This window comes from Balaenoptera physalus, assembly GCF_965194825.1.
Source record: "Balaenoptera physalus genome assembly, chromosome: X".
Lineage (NCBI taxonomy): Eukaryota > Metazoa > Chordata > Mammalia > Artiodactyla > Balaenopteridae > Balaenoptera > Balaenoptera physalus.
In genome coordinates, this window is record NC_138903.1 from 116,768,217 (window position 1) to 116,792,266 (window position 24,050).

At 43.0% G+C, this 24,050-nt stretch overlaps 1 protein-coding gene and 1 pseudogene across 2 annotated transcripts in view; both read right to left on the reverse strand.

Moving 5' to 3' along the window:
- The window catches only part of GPC3 (glypican 3), a 426,198-nt gene that overhangs the window by 223,474 nt on the left and 178,674 nt on the right, over positions 1 to 24,050 (reverse strand). The gene's annotated exons all lie outside the window — the stretch shown is intronic.
- On the reverse strand, positions 12,836 to 15,473 carry LOC309652294 (nucleolin pseudogene; annotated as a pseudogene). Its single transcript has one exon. The product of its transcript is annotated as a nucleolin pseudogene (transcript).

A 24,050-nucleotide genomic window follows, 5' to 3' on the forward strand; every position in this document is an offset into this window, starting at 1 on the left:
CTATAAATTCCAGCTCACGGGGTCTAGAACAGTGGAGCTGACAGCACTGAAAATTCTCTCTGTTTTAAGAAAGAAAGTTGAGGGGAAACCCCTAAAACATTATTGTTCCAGTTTGAGCCATGTAACACAAAAGGACGAATTAAAATTCAATTTTGCCATTTTCTCAAATCTGCCTGTGGAAGTCATTAAGGTCAATGCCTCTGGCCCAGAATGACTGAAACCAAAGTAGAGAAGTGAATTGTTTTCTAGTCTTCCTTAGGCTCTAAATTCTCTGGGCAGGGGAGGGGGAAGGAAATATCAGTGCTGTGTGGTCCTGGCATACCATGACATCAATGGTCATTGGAATATTACTGTGAATGATGTTCAAATTGCCCCTGCGAGAGACCCATAATGAGGCTGCCCCATTCCTGTGCTATATCTTTAAGCTTTTTAGAACTGTTTGGACCTGCGCTTTTACTATAGAGCAAGTTACCAGTACTCACACGCTGACAAAACATAACCTATGCCTCTTCTCCTTGTTCCCCTTTCCTCCTCCTCTATTGAATTTTCATTCTTCTATGTGCCTCTCAAAAACGCCAAGTGGAGGTCAACAAATGTGGCCACAAAAGGAGAAAACAAAAGTCTATCTGCCATTTCTCAATGCTTGTTAGAGTAAAACAATATACAGCACTTTTTTTTTTTTTAAGCTGAGGGGTTTTGTGAGTCAGCTCATACACTGGCTTGCCAACTTGTTCCCACAAAATGAGTCAGGCCAGATGAGAATGTTGATTTATCTAAGCAGACATCCATCAGTATTGATGATAAAGAAAGGTGCTGGTGTGTTCCGCCAGCACATACCAACACTGAGAAAGGTACGCTGTTGACAGCAACCTGGTGAAAAGAGTCACCATGATTGGTCCCAACCTAGCTGAAATTGTGTCTCTGTCATCAGCTCATTTTGGCTGATGCTATCATCATACCCCGTCCCCCGTAAACGCCATGTGTCCTTTTTTCTTTAAATAAAAATGAAAGTTCTTTTTGTTTCAAGAATGCCATGACAACCCTGGAGCCGGTGCCGATATTGACAACCCAGGTTGAGTATCATTGGTTAACATGATGTCGGCAGAATGGTTCTATAATGGTGACTAAATGACGGTATTCTAACAACAACGATAATAATGACAACAGTAACAACAGCTAATAGCTGCTGAGCACATTCATTTGAATCAGGCAGTATGCTAAACCCTTTACACTTATTAATTCATTTTAATCCTCACAACCACCTTATGAGATGGGTATTATTATTCTTCTTCCCATTTTATAAGATGAGAAAAGTAAGGCTGAGAGAGAAGAAGTAAGTTGCCCACGGCCACACAGCTAGTAAGTGGTGCACAGGTGGAGTTCAGAGCGAGGTCTGTCTGGTTCCAACGTTCTTAAGCACCTCTCTCTAATGCCCAATATGGAAGACTAGAGTCTCCTTGGAGAAGGAGAGAAGAAGGTAGCTTGAAATGGCATATTCACTCTTACTGAAATTTCAAACCACATAAAAAGAGAGCATGAGATTTTTATTTTTATTCTGTGGAAATTTTTATAGAAACAGGGGGAGTTAATTGGCTGGAGGATGCTGGAAGACTGGCTTCTAGGAAACCTCACTAGGTCCAGAGTTGAGTACATACTTCTCTCAGGTGTGGATTCACATCAACCAAGCTCACAAAGGGCTATGTTTAAAAATTTTCAATTCCCAAGGTTTGGAGACTCGAAACTCAGTCTTGACAATGTCCCAGATTAATTCAACGCATAATATCAAACCCTCCAAAGACTGCTGAATCAAAGCTAAATGCCAGTGTATAAATTTATAATGATAAATATAATTTACAAAGTGACAGATCCTCACTAATCTCCCTACTGGTAAATAACATGGGAAGCCAAATTATCATCTAAGACTTGCTTAATAAACATAGAATCAATATCAACTCAAGTTATAAGATTTTTTTTTAATTTTTAAATTTTATTTATTTTGGGCTGCATTGGGTCTTCGTTGCTGTGCGCGGGCTTTCTCTAGTTGCAGCAAGTGGGGGCTACTCTTCTTTGTGGTGCGTGGGCTTCTCATTGCGGTGGCTTCTCCTGTTGTGGAGCATGGGCTCTAGGCGCGCGGGCTTCAGTAGTTGTGATACGTGGGCTCAGTAGTTGCGGCTCACAGGCTCTAGAGCACAGGCTCAGTAGTTGTGGCACACGGGCTTAGTTGCTCCACGGCATGTGGGATCTTCCCGGACCAGGGCTCGAACCCGTGTCCCCTGCATTGGCAGGCAGATTCTTAACCACTGCGCCACCAGGGAAGCCCCTCAAGTTATAAGATTTGAATGTTTAATAATGGCAACATGTTAAGATATATCTCTATAAATAGGATTTTATAATAACATGTTACAACGATAGCTAACATTTATTGAGGGATTACTATGTGCCAGGCACTGTGCTAAATATATAAATTATCTTCCTTAACTCTCACAAAGGCCCTATGCGGTAACATTATTAAAATTCCCATCTTAAAGACAGAACCTGAGGCTTCGAAAGGTATAGCCACTTGCCCACGGTCATAAAGCTGGGGAGTGCTAGGCATGAGACATGAGCCCTAATCAGTCTGATCATGGGACCTCACTCATAATCACGCTGCTTCATTGCCTTGGTGCCTAGTCCAGAGCTATACAAGGCAGTCTCTCTCCTGGGTAGAGTGGGCTGATCAGTGCTACTATCTTTCTCTGTGACTTTCTCCTTTTTCTCTGCTTTCATGACCAACGGCTCCTGACCCCCACTGCCTGATTGACACTTCTTTCTTCAGCTGTGTTAACACTGTCAATCAGGCTACTGTCTGGTCTTTTTCCTTAGGAGCCATTAAATCTGTCTGTCTCTGGCTCAGTCTTGCTCTCTCTCTTTTTGAAATTTAAAAAATAAAGTTCAAAGAGGTAAAATAATAATCACCCATATTCCTGCCAACTATTATCAACAATAGTTAACTTTTACCGATTTGCTTCCAGTCTTTTTTCTACAATTATGCTTTACAAAAGTTTACAAATAATATGTGATGACATTCTTCTTTTATAATTCACTCACTTCTAAGGGAATTTGCATAACTCTGTTCTCCTTCATAACTTGTTGCCTCTTAGGGGGCAATTTCATTTTCAATATTTTCAGGTCCTTAGGGAGGCCCCTCCAAGCTGCTGCCATGCCCCAGCTACACATTACCAGATATGGTGAGATTGGTATAAAAAACAGGTAGGGGCTTCCCTGGTGGTGCAGTGGTTGAGAGTCTGCCTGCCAATGCAGGGGACACGGGTTCAAGCCCTGGTCTGGGAGGAGCCCACATGCCGCAGAGCAACTAAGCCCGTGAGCCACAACTACTGAGCCTGCGCATCTGGAGCCTGTGCTCGGCAACAAGAGAGGCCGCAGCAGTGAGAAGCCCGCGCACTGCGATGAAGAGTGGCCCCCGCTCGCCGCAACTAGAGGAAGCCCTCGCATAGAAAACGAAGACCCAACACAGCCAAAAATAAATAAATAAATAAATAAATATTTAAAAAAACAGGTAGATAAGACTGACCATCTTATTAACGTCAGAGCTCAAAACCGTACAGTTTGTCTAGCCTGCCTAACTCTCTTAATTGTCAAGGCAAATCCAGATTAGCATAAAAGATTGTGAAAATCAGTATTGTGCAGGGGTCAATGACTACACAGTCTTTCCCCCCCAAAGCAAAAGTATTTGTATTTTGACAAGGAAATTACAGGGTTGGAAATAAACAATTAACTACATAGGTGACTGGCAAAACTGAGGGCATCATTTTGAAAAAGAGATATTTTGGAAACAGAAAAGTAAGCTATTAAGAAGCACCCCTGAACATTTCTGAAACTCACAGACATAATTCATGATATCTGATGAATGACATTTAGTATATATTTATTTCAAAACAAAAATTAAAAGGGGTGTTGCTTTATGGGTTTAAAGAAAGATGCATGCCCAGAACTATTCTTAAAAGTTATCTGCGGAAAGGATAAAACCACAAAATTAGTGGAAACGAAAAAGCCTCCCCGAAGGGGAAAAATGTGGTGTGCATAGTAAATATCAACAAGTGAGCACAGTGAACAATGGTCAAAGACATCTTTTCTATCAAATCAAAGAAGCCTTTTTCAGTCTGTGATACATTAAACTTCCAAGGTTGTCATTATGGGGTTATTTTTATAGTTTATCTACTCTAAATATATCTTTCTAATAATATATATGGCAGAAAACTGAGGAGATATTATAAACTAAATTCATTGCTATTTCTGATCAAAAAAAAAAAAGAATCTTATCATGGATTATAGGTATCAACCAAATGACTGGCTCCCCCTCCTGGCCACCCCAGGGATGACATAAAACATTCCTCACGCCTCTGCCCTTTACAGAACCTTTCTCAGGCACCATTTGGCCGACCCCTACTATGCAGAGATCCACAGTGTCCTACTGCCAGCATTAAGACAAGCAACTGTATAATGCCTTTATTATTCCGGGCTTTCAACTGGAGTAGCAAAATCCACCTATTCAGATCATTGCTTTATATGTGGAAAACCAACAAGTGAAGAGCCTGTCCTTTAAGTTTAGCTACTAATGCCAAGAACCCTTCATTACTGTTGATTATTCTGTTATCAAATCTCTCTGGGTCATTAGAGCTGAACATTCCAGCCTCCTTCAGATCCACCTTCATCTTCCTATTTCTCTGCTCACACTGTCTGGCTATTATCCCTTTCCGGTCAGAAGCATTTTCCTCAGCCCTTACAGTGATAGTCCAAAGGACAGAAGAATACTGAGCCAGGCGCATCTCTAATACCTTATGGCCTAAGGGACATTTCTGTTCCAATCACAGCCCGTGCTCATTATACAGCACTATAGCAATGAGTGTACTCCAAAACTCGTGCAGAAAGTACATCATCACAGCCTTTATGTACTAATGCATGGACCATCGGCCATTCTAAGAACTGAGATCTTATTCTCCTGGTCTCAACTCCTCTTTCTCCACTTCTCCCCTGGTGTCTAGCCCTGTTGATCCACTTACTTCCACCTCAAGTATCAACCAACTCCCATAAAAGGTAGGCTTCTACTCCTCTCTATGCCTTCCTGTCTGTCCCAGACCTTTGGATGCCAATTTCTTGACCTGAAGTCATGACCTCATAGCGCTCACTTCCCCTTCCCTGGACTCACAACCTTACCAACATCTTCTAGTTGGGCCAGAACACAAAAGCCTAGCGTGAAAATATTAATATAAGGTTCCTCTGATCAATTCTGCTTATTTTCATCTACCATTTAGATTAGAAATCTTTGATACTAGACATATACATGTTTAAACCTGAAAGGGACCTTATAAAGTCATTGAATTCAGAGACTCCCAGACAGTTTTGGTCTGCAGATCTATGATCTCAGAATCTCCTGGGGTGCTTGTTGTAGGCCCTACGACAAACCTATAAATTCACAGTTTCTAGGCATTGGTCCCAAGAATCCACATTTTAACCAGTTCCCAAGATAAGTCTGGTGTAGAGGTAGGTCTGGGCATACTGATTATCAAAGCCTGTCATTTCACAGATGAGGAAACTGATAGAGAAGGAACTAAAACCCAAATCTCATGAGTCCCAATCTTTTGTTCCTTCTATATCATACCACCTTCTCTCCTGCCGAGAGAAGTATTTGGAATTATCTTGCTTAATAGTTATAAAGTCCATTACCATAAAAAGCTTGTTTGTAAAGAACACAGTGGCCTATCTCTTAAGCTCTCTCAGAACCCTCCTTTTCAAAGCATTGCAGGGCTTCCCTGGTGGCACAGTGGTTGAGAATCCGCCTGCCGATGCAGGGGACACGGGTTCGAGCCCTGGTCCGGGAAGATTCCACATGCCACAGAGCAACTGAGCCCGTGCACCACAGCTACTGAGCTTGCGTGTCTGGAGCCCGCGAGCCACAACTACTGAAGCCTACGTGCCTAGAGCCCGTGCTCCGTAATAAGAGAAGCCACCGCGATGAGAAGCCCGTGCACCGCAACCAAGAGTAGCCCCCACTCGCCACAACTAGAGAAAGCCTGCACACAGCAACGAAGACCCAACACAGCCAAAAATAAAATAAATAAATTTATTTTTAAAAAAGCATCGCACACTATTGAAGACTAATATTCCTCGTGGTGACACATATTAACTTCTGTGTATTTATGATTTCTCCCCCACAAAACTTAAATGGGTCACAAACTGGAGAGACTGTTGAGTTTGAGCGTTGTGTTGGAAGCACCAGAGAGTTATACAAGGATGCTTACCTGAGCTACCTGAACTACTTGTTACCCCTTCTTTATAAAGACTATAGGACGAGAACCAAACAGCCAAAAGCAACAGGAAAAGAAGCACTAACAAAGAAAGAACTAATAGGTCCTAGCCCTTCAGACAGCCCTCCTCTTTAGTTGCTTATAGTTTAGCTATAACTTACATGCAACCATCAGAAGAGATTCACACGAAGAATTTTTTCCATTACAGATAAATATTTTGGAAACAAAATTAGCAATGGACCCTTAGCATGTGACATTAATTCAAACAGCAGTGTGATTATTAGATAATATAAACAACTGAGAATTTAAGATAGTAATCAAGTACTTTTAGGCCTGGGCGAGTTGAACATAAAGTCTATTACAGCATTATCATGATCTCCCACCTGGTAAAAATGTAAAAGTTCACTTCAAACTAGTTAAATATAGTAGCCAAAGACATGCAAGACTCAACTGGAAATACCAGGTTGTCTTCTTGACCTGGGACTGCCTGGCTGCCTCTGAGACCTTGGTTTGAATATAATGACAGAATAGGGCCCATGGATGATTCGAGAAATAGCAGGTGGGACTCTAAAGAGTTATACAAAGATGTGACAAAGGCACTGGGCTTATATATGTGATCAGAGAGGACACCAGAAGTATTTGGCTATGAGTTTAGCTGGATCCAAATGTAATGCAGGTTGGGAAACACTTATATGGCAGTTGCCTACCAAGGCACAGGGCCTTAGAGTCTAGAAGTCTGTGCTCTGTGTGTAGTTGCTAGGATTAGGAAATTTTAGTCGTCTTCTCTACTTCTCAACCCATTAGTATTTTAGTCACCTGGAAAGAAAGAAAAATTACACAAATTTCCAATTTAATGAAAAAGAATCAACAGCCTGCCTTAGTCTCCCCCCACTCTCTCTCTCTCCTGTGCTCCCAGAGTACATTGTGTGTACCCACCATACTAAATTGTACTCACTAAAGTGTAATGACAGTCTCTACTTACAAACCCATCTCCCCAGCACGAGTGCTCTAAGGGCAAGGACTATGTGTCTCATTCATCTTAACTCCAGCACCTAGACAGGTTCTGGTTACATAGGAGGCTCTCAACATGCGTTTGCTAAATAGATGGATGAATGAGTGAACAGATGAATGAGAAATCAAAGGATGCTAACGAGACATCATGGATGGCTCACACTGTGCACAATGAATGCTGAAAAATGAAAAATTAGACAATCCATCAATTGGTTTTTCTACAGGATATCAAACTAGCAATATGCTTGTTTTTTCTCCCTCCAGACATCAAGGCATTCCAGGTTATGTCGCCACTCAACTAGAATTTAAGGACATAAAACACCTTAGACTACTGCATAAGACTTCGAAAATTCACACATATTCTGCCTTTAGCTTTATCCATTAGGACGTGGTCTGCAATATTTTGAAAAAGTCTTTATTATCAAAGGAAACCACAAAGACTTTCATAATATTATCTCATTAATCTTCAAAACATAGCTGTAAGGCAATAGCAATTTTTACCGATGAGGAAACAATGACAAAGGAGGCTAAGTGACTTAAAGTTATTAAGTTAATCAGTTCATTACTGATTCAGTTGACATTTGACACTGTTGATATCCTCCTTCCTAAATTGCTTTCCCTTGACCTCCCTGACACTAAACCGTTCTCACTCTTTTCCTTTTCTTATGAATTTAAACTTCTTTACTAAAGAATGAATCTAATGTTAAATCCATTCATCTGCACTACTGCAAATTGTATTGGTCAATGTATCTGTATGCACATAGCTGTGTTTACATACTTGTTGACGTTCTTTTCCATGTACAGAGACAGCTGCATTATAGTAGTTAAAAGCAGGAACTCTGGAGCCAGAATACATACTTTCAAATCCTGGCTCTGCTGCATGCTAGATATGTGACCTTCAGTCAGTCACTTAAACTTTCAGTACCTTGGATTCTCTACCCGTAAGATTGGGAAAATAATACTACCTACCCTCAGAAGGTTGTTGTGAGGGTTACATGATAAAATATTTATTAAAATGCTTAGAACAGTGCCTGGCACATAATATATTAACACTCAATGTTAAGTATCACTAGTAACATTTCATATGTACATTTTCATGTAGCTATGCAATGTTTCATTGTGTTAATATATCACAGCTTGCTTATTAGCTAATTTCATCTTGCATAATTTTAGGTGAGTTCATAGGAGTTTGGAAAATCACTGAAAATTAAAAACAGGAGATAGATCATATCCATCATTTTTGTTATTCAATGGTATTTCTTCAAACTCCTTCACTGATTCAACTCCTCCCTCTCCCACCACATCCTAGCCTCCTTTTTTTTCTCCGGGCTATTGCTACAACCCCAGCCCAGGCACTCAGCACCTCATAATTTTTTAACGGAGCTCATGTAGGATGCACGGTGAACTAATAAAGCCCTCACCAAAGTGAAGTGTTTTGGCATTAGATCACACACGCCTAGCAATGTCTTGCACGTGGCGCCTCGCTATAAATGCCATATGGATAGATGAAATGAGATGGTTATGGGACCATATGGAAGAGGAGGCTGGAAGCAGGCTGGGGCCAGGCTGGGAAGGGACCTAGATGCCATGCTAGAGAATTTAGGTTTGATCTTATAAGCTATGGAGAACCACTACATTTTTCTGAGTTATAAAAGTGAGAAAGAAAAGAAAAAGGGAAAGCTAATTGGGAGGCTAAAAAAAGCAGTTTATAGCTTCCTAACTATTCAGTAGTAAAGTTCATTTCTCTTTAACCCTGCCACAACTGTTTCAGAGCGTCGCTTTTCTTACTTCTCCCTCCACAAGGAGGCTTTTTAAAAGATATAATATTTGCTTTTGTACTTTGTTTTAATAACAGATTCTTTTTTCTAAAGGGTTCACCCATAACTCATTTTAAATGCCTATATGCCTTATATTTAAGAGAAACAATTTGTGTCCAAGATTACCCTGCCTGAAGGACGGGTAGTTGCTGGTGACCTGGGAAGTCTAGACCTGAGCTAATTGTGAGTTCCAGCTGGTCAGCTTCACAATAATTACCCAACTCTGAAAGCAATCTATATAAGAACATATAATTATCCACCAACTTGCCTCTGCAGCACTGGAACTGCAGTCTTAGTGACAGGCACTCTTCAGAATGTGGTCCTTAGCCTGGGAACGAAACAGGTTCTATTGCTAGTGATTTAGGAAGAGATCGATGGGCAACACCACCACCTTGATCAAACCCCTCGCAGTTTACTTGGGGTGTTGTTAACCCCAAAGGGATAGACAACAATGAACTGGAGTACTTCAATAAAAACGTCTAAAACGGAGGCTCCAAAGGATTTCTGTTTTAGCATCATTATAGTATAGCCATAGTGAATAGCAACTCATCAGGGACCTTTCTCCATAATGGCTTATTCCAAATATTTATTTTTCTCATATCTCAAATCCCTGTGGAATTACAATGTTCTCACTGACTTATTGAAAATTATTGCAGAAATGATGTTCTCAGTATGATATTGTATTTCCTCCCCCAATTACAGCCTTACATTTTGTTCTTTTTAATTCTACATTTTTTAAGAATTATTTTTCTCTCTGAATCGATCCTCTGCATCCACAAAGGTAGCTCTACATTTTCTTTCCCAACTGCCTCGCTGATGTTCTCTGGCATTATAGGCTAGAAGGAAAAGTCTCTCAGTCTCATTTCCTTCACTTCAAAAGTAAATCCACTGGTTTGCCTCATCCACAAAAAGGTAATGGTAATGTTTTCCTGCCACGTGACTCAATCCTGATGTAGGGGGAGTGAAAGGACAGGCCAGATGGCAACTGTCACGGCTGGCTGGGTACACTGCCAGGACCACAGAGGCTAAAGCTGGGCCAGGTGCCATGGCTCAAAATGAGGCAACTGGGGACTCCATGAAATGACTTTAAGGCCAGGATGACAGGAGACCAATAAAACACTTTTTAAACAAACTGAGAAAATAATAACTTGCACCCCTATCTTTACTAGTGGACTTCTATTTGCAAAGGTGAACTCTAGATCGTTTGAGCGGAAGTGATACATTAGAGTAGACTTCTCTTCTGAAACCCTTGGACAAGGCTGATGAAGTAGATAGAAACTAGGTGTGGGCTTCCCTGGTGGCGCAGTGGTTGAGAATCTGCCTGCCAATGTAGGGGACACGGGTTCGAGCCCTGGTCTGGGAAGATCCCACATGCCGCGGAGCAACTAAGCCCGTGAGCCACAACTACTGAGCCTGCGCGTCTGGAGCCTGTGCTCCGCGACAAGAGAGGCCACGATAGTGAGAGGCCCGCGCACCGCGATGAAGAGTGGCCCTCGCTCGCCACAACTAGAGAAAGCCCTCGCACAGAAACGGAGACCCAACACAGACATAAATAAATTAAAAAAAAAAAAAAACACTTCGGCAGGATGTCACTCCATTTCTGACCTCCTCCGATGTCATTTAAAAAAAAAAATAGAACCTAGGTGTAAGCAAGCCACAGGAAAGTGGGGAAGAGGCAAGTTGGTAGTGAGGAACTGGCCAAGGCCAGGGAAACGCAATAGCTAAAAGCTACCCTTACCTGTTTAGCCTCCGCTGCTGTGTACAGTGAGTGCCTGCACTATACTCTGGGTGCCAAGAGCCCAAAAGAGAATCAGGCATGATTCTTGTCCAGAAGGCCCTTCCTGCCTGGTGTGCAATCCAACCTCTACTACGCCCTCAACAGTTTATTTAGGGTTCCTGGGGGGCTTTAATCTTCCCAGCCCTGCCGAGGACAGAAATTCATAACTCCTTTTGGGTCAGAAGCACTGTCATTTGCAAAGACCTCCATGAATCACGCAAGCTAGTGATTCATCAGAGAGCCCATTCCCAATATAGCAATTGCTCTGAGAAGAGACAGCCCTAAATGCTACCATAGGGATCCTACTTACTGAAAACCCCAGACATTCCCTCCCATCTTCTCTGTGGGAGACAGAGGATTAGCTCTAAGCCCCTGGCCCAGCACCAAAGCAACATCGTGGCACGTGCACGTACCCTGCTGATAGGGGCTGGGACCTTCACCGTAATTACCACCACTTGCTAAATTTCATCTCTATGGAAAGTATCATAAAAAGGTGGCTATCCATCTGAGGAGCAGTTGTTAGAGTAACCAAGCTTGACACTATGATAGAAATGCAAATCTGAGGTTGCTAGTCAGGGAACAGAAGGAAAAGGAGAGCCCAGCAGAGCAAGTCAGTTACCTTGAGAAGCACTCAGAGCTCCACCTGTTTGAACTCACAGAAACACTCCTCCTTTCAGTACGTCTCTGTACATTTCCTATTCCACTTGCCCCCCATCCTCTCTCCCTCCCTCTTATTCTGTCCCCTTTCCCCATTTCCTCTTCTCTATCCTCTCCCAGCACCTTGCTATAAAATGGAAGTCCTAATGAGACTCAGAGCAGTCTGCTTATACATGGCTGCCTGATGGACTGTGCATGTCCATTCCAACACCAAACGCAAAAGAATTTGGGGTCATCCACTCGATCAGATTACCTCTGCCCCGGCTTCCCTCCATTAGCAGCCAAGAAATGACCACAGAGATTCAGACTGGATGCCTGTCATATGGGCTTCCTGTGCCTAGTTCCCATGGTAACAGATAGAGATCCGTCACAAGAATAGGTGTTACATCTATGCAAACAGGCTGCCAAAGCTTTCAGCTCAGACAGCAAGGAGACCGGTTAGCAGAGGGCAGCCCTGAGAGTTTGCTAGGCCTGCAGAGTCTGGCAGATGTCAAAGAGTCAGTAGGCAAGGAGTGGACAAAGAGGCCTGTGCAACCACAGCAGACGTCAGGCCATAAAAGGTGTCAGGGTACTCAGCTTGGTCAGGAGAGCCCAAGCAGATAGGGGCCAAACAGAGCCAGGGATCATAGACCTGCAGGTGCTGTGACCACAGGAAGTCAAGGCACAGCCACTCCTTCCTGATCTGAACTTCTGGGCAGCATTTCTAGGATTTATTTAAATAGCTGCTATCATTCACAACAACATAGGCTGCATTTCAGGAGGTGTGAAGTAGTTCTAGACCACATCGTAGATTTGCAAAGCTTTTGGGGGTCCTTTAAGATGAGATGGAAAGCTGTGGGGTTTTTTTGTTTGTTTGTTTTAAAGACTTTTTAAAATTTTTATTTATTTTATTTATTTAGTTTTGGCTGTGTTGGGTCTTCATTGCTGTGCGTGGGCTTTCTTTAGTTGCGGTGAGCAGGGACTACTCTTCGTTGGGGTGGCAGGGTTTCTCACTGCGGTGGCTTCTCTTGTTGCAGAGCACGGGCTCTAGGCGCACGGGCTTCAGTAGTTGCGGCTCGCGGGCTCAGCAGTTGTGGCTCGTGGGCTCTAGAGTGCAGGCTCAGTAGTTGTGGCGCACGGGCTTAGCTGCTCCGCGGCATGTGGGATCTTCCCGGACCAGGGCTCCATCCCCTGTCCCCTGCATTGGCAGGCGGATTCTTTTTTTTTTTTTTTTCAGAGTTTAGGACTTTTAATTTGTCCCAAAGTTGCTAAAGCAAAAATCATGATAAAACATTCTGCTTTCCTTTATAACCCACCAACGCAAAAAAAACCAAAACCAAAAACAAAAAACCAAAACCAAAAAACTCCGTAGGAAAAAAATGGTTTTGTACATGGGAGGAAACAACATAAATTCAAAACTTACAGATAAGGGTTAGCTCTATCACTCATCTCTTTAAAAAGTTTTTACGAATATCCAGTCAACACCAACAGGGTTATCTCCCTTGAAATGTTATCTATACGGATTTCCAAGTAGACCACAGGGCTGTATACTGTCTTGGAATGTCCTCAGAAGGCTCCGTCATTGAGCAGGTAACAGAGTAAAAACCTCAGAGTCCTTTCTTTCAAATGGAAGAGGGAAAGACAGGGATAGAAGAAACTATTCAAATTTCATCTTCTTTCCTTGTGGCTTGTGGTCTCCGCCTCCTCCTCTGCCTCCTCGGAAGCCTCCTCGCCCTCCAAAGCCTCCCCGGCCTCTGCCACCAAATCCACCTCGGCCACCTCTGCCACCACCTCTGCCACCGAAGCCACCTCTGCCTCCTCCTCGGCCACCGAAGCCACCTTCACCCTTAGGCTTGGCCCAGTCCAAAGTAACTTTGTTTCCATCAATTTCACCATCTTCCATGGCCTCCTTGGCAGCTTTGGCCTCTTCCTCACTGTTGAAGTCTACAAAACCAAACCCCTTGGAGGATCCAGTCTCCCGGTCAGTGACTATCCTTGCACGAATAGAGCCGTCAAATGACTCCTTTAGTGTCTCTTCTGTAGTATCCTCAGACAGACCTTTGACAAACAGAGTTTTGGATGGCTGGCTTCTTGCATTAGGTGATCCCCTGGGTCCTTGCAACTCCAGCCTGATGGCTCTGCCCTCAATTTCCCTTTTATTACATGAATTTAAAGCTTCTTTAGCATCTTCAAATGACGCAAATTCTATAAATGCATACCCTTTAGATTTGCCATTCTGGTTCTGGGGCACTTTGATAAACGTTGCCTTCTCAAATACTTCCTGAAGAGTTTCTTCCGTTGCACTATAGGAGAGGTTGCTTAAAACCAGGGCTTTTGATTCACCACTCCAAGTGCTATTCTTTCCACCTCTGTAGTCTTGACTTTGACCTTTCTCTCCGGTATCGTACAGGGAAATGGATCGCCCATCTATCTCTGTTCCCTGCTTTTCTTCCAAGGTTTTCTCTGCATCAGCTTCTGTCTTAAATTCAATATAAGCAATCCCCTTACTCTTTCCATCCTTGCTGACTAATCTCATCTCCACAGCATCTTCAAACACTTCTTTTAATTCTTCCTGAGTAACTTTATAAGGAAGATTTTTAGCCAAAAGTGTTCTCGCATCTCGATCTTTCTTACTGTCTTTTCCCTTTGGTTTTTCTAGTTTAATTTCATTGCCAAAGACTTTTAAGCCAGTGAGTTCCAAGGCTTTTTCCAGGTCTTCAGCAGATTCAAAATCCACATAGCCAAACTTCCTAGACACACCAATTCTGACATCAACAACTGCAAGATCATTTTTAGCAAAAAGGTCACTGATAACCCGTTTTCAATTCAGGAGCAGATTTACTGAAGTTCAGGTTTCCAACAAAAAGATTGAAAGATGTAGTTGGTTCTGTGGCTTCCACTTTCTGTTTCTTGGCTTCAGGAGCTGCTTTTTGTTTGGTCATTTACTTCTTTCGTTTTCCAGGTGCTTCTTTGACAAGTTCTTCCTCCTCCTCCTCCTCCTCTTCCTCCTCCTCCTCGTTATCCTCTTCCTCCTCCTCGTCTTCATCCTCCTCCTCGTCATCCTCCTCATCCTCATCGTCATCCTCTTCATCTTCATCTTCAGCAGTGCTCTTTGCCTTCACAGGAGCAGCTTTTGCTGGAGCTTTCTTTCCTTTGGCTGGTGCAGTCTCCGTAGCTTCTTCTTCAGTCATCCTCGTCATCCTCATCCTCCTCCTCATCGTCTTCATCGTCATCTTCGTCCTCGTCATCCTCATCATCTGAGGCAGGAGCAGCAGCTGCTTTCATCACCGCTGGCTCGAATTCATCCTCCTCCTCCTCTTCATCATCCTCATCCTCCTCTTCACTGTCGTCTTCATCTTCCTCATCACTGTCTTCCTTCTTGGCATTCTTGCCGTTCTTTGCTCCCTTGGCTGGAGCGGCTGCTCCCTTCTTACCAGGGGTTGCTACCAATGCTTTGCCTGGTGTGGCTCCCTTTTTGCCAGGTGTTGCTACTGCTTTGGCAGGTGTAACTGTCTTCTTGGCTGGCATAGCGGCTGTCTTTTTGCCAGGGGTGACAACTGCTTTCTTTGCCGGTGTGGCAACTGCAACCTTTTTTGTTGGGGAAACCATCATCTTCTTTGCTGGAGTTGTGGTAGCCTTTTTGCCTTTTTTCTGAGGAATAACAACCTCTTCTCCACTGCTATCATCCTCTTCATCTTCTGACATTTCCTCATCTTCACTATCTTCTTCTACCTCCTTTGGGGGAGGAGCCATTTTCTTGGGGTCACCTTGATTTTTACCGGCCTTTGCAAGCTTTACCATGATAGCTGCTATGACTGCGGAGCGTGTGGCGAGCGAGTGGCGCAGATGAGCCCAGAGGAAACGAAGCAACGTCGATGGCGGCCGCTGATCGCAGAGCTTGTACGCTTGGCTGCCAGCTAGAGCTCGAGACTCGGCAGGCGGATTCTTAACCACTGCGCCACCAGGGAAGCCCCAAAAGCTGTGTTTTATAGGGCCTAGAAAGATAAGCCAGCAAATCTCAGGTATCCTAAGGTGAATTACTTTGCTTTCACGTTCTTATTAACAAAGTTAAGCAAAGCAGGTGAAAGAATGCCCGATGTTGCCTTGCTTTTCTTTTCACTTCTCTATGCTGGCCTGCTACCAAGCAGGAGGGCTTTTAAACATGAAAACACTTCATTATTTTCATCTAGCTAGGAGAAGGCCCCTCTGGGCTGAGAGGGAATGCTATAATTCTTCAGCACAGCCTGGAGTGGGACAGATGTCTGAAGAGGGCTTTCAGGAGAGATGCTGACCAGCGGGACTTCTTTACTTTCCTCCTTCTTTCATTCTGACGCCGCCCCCGAGTCAAATGAGTGCCAATACATACCCCAAAGGCGAAGAGAGATGTTCAGAGGAGCCACACCACTGCTCTCCCCCATTAGCCTGCATAATCAAGAGCTGACTGTAAGCATTTGGCTCCTTGGGAAACAAAACTAAGTTTTATAAACACCTTCTGGGTCTTGTTTTAAGGGGAAAAACCCTGATATTGGTTTGTATGACACTTATCAACATTAGGGTTTTTAGGACACATTAAGCAGTGTCACAAGTCAGAGCAGATTGGATTCATTAATGGAACTGGTCCGCCTCTCTAAACGTCAGAGCAACTTTTTAGTAACAAGAGACCTTACTTCCTCCACTTAGTTGAGCTGGAAAATTAATGTAGTGTGCTTCTGAAGAAACACATAATGAACATGATGAATTTTCATCATCTTGCTGGAAAGTGATTCTTTATGTTCTTATTCCAAATTTACAGCAAGTAAATTTAACGTTCCAAAGCTGCTGAGCCTTTTTAAGACCTCACTATCAATTTGTGGGGCGCTTTAACTGATTCTGACCTGGAATTGATTAGTGCTTTCTGAAAAACGCACGTGTAGCAAATTGCTGCACTTCAAGATAAATCAAGTTGTTTGAGGACGTTACACTTTAACTATTCCCATTTCTTCTGAGGAAAAAAAATAGCCTTTACCTGGGTATCCTGCAGAGTGTCAGGGACCCAAACTGGCTCTCTGACTTTCATAGGAAATTTGTAATCAGAGTTAAAAATCTCCACTGGTAACTAGGAGCCCATGCTGACCAGCTCCTGGGCAGAGGTGATTTTAGTTACTCACTGATCTTTGGTGAAAAGTCACGGGCCACAAAAGGCATCCCAGAGCACTGTGAACACCTAAGGACATGGATGCTCTAGGCAGATGTTCCATTTCCTTTTTTTAAACAATACTGAGATATAATTCACATACCATAACATTCACCCCTTCCAAGTGTACAATTCAGTGGGTTTTCGTATATTCACAAAGATGTGCAACCATCACCACTGTCTGATTCCAGACACATTACCAGTCACTTCTCATTCCCCATTCCCCTCTCCCAGCCCTGGCAAGTACTACTCTACTTTCTGTCTGTATGGATTTGCCTCTTCTGGACAATCATTCCTTTTTGCATAAGGGTTTTTGATTTTTATTTTGTTTCTTAAGTAACCACTGAGTTTTTCCCTTCAGGAAGCAATAAATCAGTAGGAAATGTTGAGGTGGTCCCATTTAAAATTTAGGTCTTTGAACACACCAGTATGGGAACTTCCTTCGGAGAAACTTCCCTTAGGGGGCTTTACTTGTGGATACGGACAGCTGCTGACAGATAGCACTGCTTGAGCACAGCCCTTCCCACCAGGTATAATTCTCTCTTCCCCCTTGGGCTGGGGAAGTTGGGGGGGGTCTTATTTTGCTGTTTATCAGAGACAGGGTAGATTTGAATATCTCAAAGTCAGTGCCAGCCTGTTTATGGGAAGTAGTATAGCCAAGTAGACTCCAAAATCTGGTAAACTAGGTCCAACCCTACTATCTCTGCCACTTTTTATGGATTCCAGGCTGTGTGACTATGGGCAAGTTACATGATCTCTCTGAGCCTCAGTTTTTTACCTGTAAAAGGGAAAGGGTAGTATCTACCTCACAGGGTTTATTTTGAGGACTAAATAAGATATAGATAGATATAAATAGATATATAGATAGACAGCTTGGTACTATAGCAGCCATTAGTAATATCTCAATAAACATCTCAAATTAAATGCCTATTATGTGCCAGGTACTGGTTTTTGCATTTACTGGTTGCTTACTTACTGGTGCTAAGTACACACCATTAAAAGGAAAGATGGGATGATGAATACAAGGATTGGCGAATGCCTATGAAAGGTACTGATCTAATAAGATGACATGATGCCTGATCAAGTATGAGACTGCTATCACATCAGTAAACACCAGCCCCAGCTTAATTTCTTGACAGGCAAGGCAAGTTGACATTCTCAGGAAATTAAAATTCAACACGTTCTTTCTGCGAAGAATACTACAGTCTATGAAAATCAATATGTTTCACCCTGACTATATAGCAGTCAGTTTCTACAGTAATATAGCAATAGCTATTCAGGCACAGTATAATATAAAATCTATAGATCAATAAGCCCTTTGACTTATAAAAGTTACAGCAAATCGCCAGGGACAAAAGATCTAGAAAAGATAAATGTCTGTCATCAAAAGGCTCCTTTAAACATAATCCTGTCAAAATAAAGAACAGATATTTTATAAAGTATGTGTGAAAGCCTGATAGGATACTTTAAACACAATCAAGCATGTATCTTCACTAATAAAAAGTTCAAAGTCAAATATTTTATAACTGCATACACAGTCCATCTGGTAGGTGGACAAAAGCTAGGTAATTACCATAGGTCCCTACCTGTAAGTGGTTATTTAACTACTTTCTCAGGTCTGATGGCCAATAACTTGATGCTTAATACTGTTTATAGCAATAGAAAATAATCACAAAGCAGTGGGTTCCCAACAGAATTCCATTTCTATAGGATTTCCTATAATCTTTAAGAACTAAGGCCATTTGAATCGCTGGTCCACAACACTACCTGAGCCTCATAAAATTACATCCAGGAAGAACAGATTGGAGCCACTAACATTTATCAATGTCAAAGGAATGAGGAGTCGGACACAATTGTGTATCATTAACCTGATATTGGGATGTGTATGTTTTTCTCTCACTCAGCAATATCATCTAAAGGAAACATTCCTGGATTCTAGTTAGGTTCTGAGGGTCCCATGCCAAAGTCCATGACTGTATGAAATGATTAACTTTTAGGATTTTTTTTCCCACAATGGTGGGATGGTTTTTACTTCTTCCAGCAATCAGGCTTTGGTTCCAGACAGGAGGAACACTGAACAAGTGGTGAAGAACCCCTAGGAATCCAATTAACCATTTCCCTCCAGCACAAAGAAGTTTTGAACAAGTTTTGACTAAACAGAGAGTGGCAGGTGCCTAAAGAGCCACAGGCTGTTGCCAAGTAGAGGTGAGGTCAGTCCTCTGCTCAACAACTTCTATTCTATTCTATTCCATTCCATTCCATCCCATCCCATCCCATCCCATCCTATTCTATCCTAAATCAGCTGATCTGGCTTCTGGTCCTACCTCTGTCACTAACTGTAGGACCTCAGGAAGTGTCTTCAATCTTCTGGATTTCTGTGCCCACATCTGTAAAATGTGTAGGGGGAACTAGATGATCTTTCTGTGCATCCTGTGATTCAATTCCAATAACCCTGGCCACTCTCTGTTTCACTCTTAGCATCAGGACTTGAAGAGGAAAGGACAGACCTACTCACGAAGAGACCTTCACTAAACAAGTCAGTGATTTAGGCTTTTATTGACATTTTGCCAAGCACTGTGTTAGCCCCTGGGGATTAAAGATGAACATGTGTCTGCCCTCAAAGATTTTTTACGAGACATATACATAAGATATAGAAGTATCCGCAGTGGTCCAAGGCAAATGCCATTAGCTTCCCAGGTAAAGAGATCTAGCAACCAAGCAGAGGGCATGACGGAAATTTAGGGGAAAAGCTCTGCTCCTGGGATTTAGGCCAAAACCTAGAAGGTGAGGAGGAAAACTTGACTTTCGGGGGCTGTTCAGATCCTCGGAGAGCACGCCAAGGGATTCAGCTGTGGGGCTAGGCGCTTTCTCACTGTTCTGAGTCCGCCAACGCCTTTTCTCAGGTGGAACTCAGCCTTGCTGTTTCACCTCTGATCCAAGAGCCACGCCCCTTCACCCACTCAAGAGTTCTCTCTGTTTTTGCCTTCTTATCCCCACCTCTCGCCCCTGTGTGCCCAGAATATAGCGAGGGTCCTATGCTACTTATGGCTGCCGTCAGCTAGACATGTGATGTTAGGCAAACTACCTCTGATGCCAAACCTCAAACCTGTTTTTTTTTTCCTTCCTCCTCATCATACTACTACTACCTTACATTTGTTCAGTTTCCAAAGCACTCAAAGATACAGACACCGAGGCTCAGAGAGGAGGAATGACTTGCCCAAGCTTGCGCAGCCTATAAATACAAAAATCCTTAAATGTTCAAAAGAACGTGTGCATGGTGATAATGAAGGATGTCACCAGGGAAAGCCAACCGACCAGGCAGCCACTACGAAGCTTCACAGAAGAGGCTTCATTTTGACAAATTTACTATGGTCCAAAATTTGGTCCTCAGCTTTACCCATCAAGAAATTTGATTTTGTCAGTGTCCTGGTGTTTATCTGACTCATGCTAAGAAAGATCCCAAGTAACTGGCATATGCAACCAGAATGCCTAAGTATTCATTTGCAATATGAATTATTACTACTAGGGAGACTAGATTCTCATATTCTTGGCCATACTCTCCATAGACAAGCTACATGAAAAGATGAATTATAATCAGAAGGTTGATTGGTGAGTTCGGAATCATTACCACATGAGTTAGTGAAATCATGTAAATGTGCAATGGTATCAGGTCTTTGTAATCTAATGAACCATCTCTACAATGAAGATAAACCTGCCATAGGGCAGGCTTGGACAGAACTAGACAGGCTCTGCAGAACGCCCTCAGTTACTCTCTCCAGCCTCTGTTATCATTGACATATCACTTCTTTAACAATGTTAATACCTTCCGATGACACCTCTCTGCTTTGATCTATTGCATCTTGTTTAAAGTTTAATTATCAGAGAAGAACCTACTTCCAGAGTCCTCAGGGGACACCTGTCACCTCCATGGACTGCAAACTGAGACCAGGTTCTTTGATTCTGAGTCTGCAATGCTTTCAACTACATCTTGCTGCCTCACCATCAAACAGGATGATTCCATGTCCTTCACGAGGTTGTTACAGGAGAAAAGTGAAACAAATATAAAAATGCTTTTAAAGGACCATGCAAATATAAGCTATTATCATTTGAAAAATCACAAATGGATCATTTTGCTATCCTTCAACTTTACCAAATAAAGTGGCCAACAAGAGCACAGAGCACTCAGTGGAAGAATTTCCAAAAGGGAAAAATTCTCAGTCAGCTAAAAACTTGGGGAACTCCTGCTTAACTACTGTTTTTATTTAAGCTCCCCAAGGCTATTACTTATTTCCAAAACAGTGCTGATGCAAGAGGTACAATGAAATGAGGTCGATGAGGGCAGGTTCCTCCCCAGCCAGGGCTGGGAGAAGGCTAGGGTAATCAGTGCACAATTAGTTATTAACTGATAAATGAGGAGTCAATTGGTCAATTGGCTGGATTACATAGAAGAAGTAGAGATCAGCCATATATATATACACACACACATATATACATATATATACACACACATACACACACACACATATATATGTGTGTGTGTGTGTGTGTGTGTGTGTATATATATATATATATATATATATATATATATATATATATATATATATATATATATACACACTGGCTGATTTACGAGAAAGAAAAAGAGGGAAAGGAAGAAGAAGAGGGGGAGAGAAAATGAGAATGAACCATAAAGCCCCAAGAAAGAAGTACATGTAGTAAAGAGGTCCTGGATATCAGCAAGCACAGGAGGCAAAGAAAGAATTTCTTCCCCTCCTACCAACCACAAGGAGCATTTGTCTCCCTGGGAAGAGGAGGCGACCATTTCCTCAGGAGACTGATTATACTCACAGAGGCCATACTAAAAGTTGACCTCAAATTATATTCATCACATTTCATTTCAAACTCTCATTTTTTGACTGTCATATGTGTCATTCTATGAGTTGGAGGAGGGGGACATAAAAGGGTATGTTATTATAGGAGATGAGACATTCTTATCTTTCAAAAGGACATGTTTTCTGCTAGAAATTTCTTTACCCCAAAAGTGCTCATTTAAAAAAAAATTCCCTTTGGTAGTAGAAAAACCAGAGGTAAATAAAGGCTAAGCCAGTCCCCTACTACACCTTTACTACACGCCTACTGTCATGTCCGAAGGCATGTCCTCAATTAGGCTGTCAGATATGACACCATATCTACATATGATAATAGATTTTAAAGAGATGAAAATCAGGCCTTAAAGGTCAACTAGAAAAATCTTCCCTTCCAATCTTTGAACCATTATGTAAAAAGAAATGAGAACAGGAGGCTATTTCTTCTAAAGAAAGATCCTAAGCCAAAACACATAGTATAGATAACCCCATGAAAGGAACGGGAGTTGGGAGGTAAAAGCAGGGAGGACCAAGGGCATGCCAGAAAGTGCGCATGGGGCGGGCTCTCAACAAAGGCAGTGTCCCCTCCATCTATCCTAAGTGACTGGACTGCCATGTGGATGAGGGTTCCAGTTCATTAGTGCTTTGACCCTGTTTCTGAATCTGATGACCTTTGAGCATCACCACCGCCATTTTGTGAATAATAGAGACCTTCCATCCACAGAGTCCTCCTGACTTGGCTCCTTTCAAAGCAAGCCAAGATAGCCTCTCCCTCCCAACATGCAGCCCAGGAGAATACAAGGAGCAGCCATTCCGCTGGGGTCGGGGTTAGGACGTAGGGGGAGAAACAGCAAGTGACCCAGTGTTGCAGCCACCCTGGAAGCCCATCCTCTAAGGCACGCAGGCCACCCAGCACTCACCTGGCTAGCGCCAGACACCACAGGATTACAATGACATATTTGAACAATAAGATTGCCATTCATGCAGATAACTGCTGACTTTTCTATGCAAAAGATACCTGCCAGACACAGACATTTAGACATGTAGCCTTTCTCTTAACTTTAACTCATGTTTGTGTGTCTCCTCATAACCCAGGGTCCTGGTGTCTACCTGATATATAGAAGAAGCTCAATAATTTTTTTTCTGTTATTTTCCCTGGATGCAGCACAGAAATAAGATCATTGGCTTTGGAGTCAGGGAACACATGTATTCTAGTCATACTTCTGCCGTGAAAAAGCTGTGAGTCTGGGCTTCCCTGGTGGCGCAGTGGTTGAGAGTCTGCCTGCCAATGCAGGGCACACGGGTTCGAGCCCTGGTCTGGGAAGATCCCACATGCCACGGAGCAGCTAGGCCCGTGAGCCACAACTACTGAGCCTGCGCATCTGGAGCCTGTGCTCCGCGACAAGAGAGGCCCTGGTGGCACAGTGGTTAAGAATCCGCCTGCCAATGCAGGGGACACGGGTTCGAGCCCTGGTCCGGGAGGATCCCACATGCCGCGGAGCAACTGGGCCCGTGAGCCACAACTACTGAGCCTGCGCGTCTGGAGCCTGTGCTCCGCAACAAGAGAGGCCGCGATAGTGAGAGGCCCGCGCACCGCGATGAAGAGTGGCCCCCGCTTGCCACAACTAGAGAAAGCCCTCGCACAGAAACGAAGACCCAACACAGCCAAAAATAAATAAATAAATAAACAATGCGTTTAAAAAAATACATTAAAAAAAAAAAGTAGTCCTTTAAAAAAAAAAAAAGCTGTGAGTCTTTAGGCCAGTCTCTCCCCCTCTCTGGCCTCGGTTCCCTAGCATGCTCCCAATGGTATGTCCTCCCACTTCATTCAGCTCTCCTTTCAAACACTCCCTCCTTGGAAAGGCTTTCCTCATCACCCTATCTAAAATATCATCACCACCCACCCCCCTCTTTTACTCTGCCTTACTTTTACATCATAGCACTTAGCACAAATTTTTAATTGCCTTATTTATGTATTTCCTTCTTTGCTGTCTCCTTGCCCTCCACCTCCTGCCCTGCCAATAGAATTTGAGTTCTATTAAGGCAGAGATTTTTCTTTATCACTGCATCCTTTCCACTGCTAGATCCCTAGCTTCAGAGCACAGTGCCTATCACACAGTAGGTGCTAATACATATCTGTTGAATTAAAAATTAAAAGCATAGTAGATGCTCAATAAATGTGTATAGAATGGGACAATGAAGGTGGTGAAATGGATAGACTCAAGGTCCTTCCCAGAGGAGAAAGTACGTTCTGATAAGAATCTGGTACTCAAACAGGCACCTCCAGAGCTGCTCCCAAGAGTCAGAGAGAGAGCTCAGGCGTTTGTCTCCCCCGGGTTCCTAGAGTTCAGAGCTAGGCTGTTCGGCACCTCTCCGAGCTGGACACCAGAGGGCAGTATACCCACACTTACTGCTTCCATCCAGTAGAGGGCCAGAGGTAGGGGGAATCCAAGTTGGGGATAAATG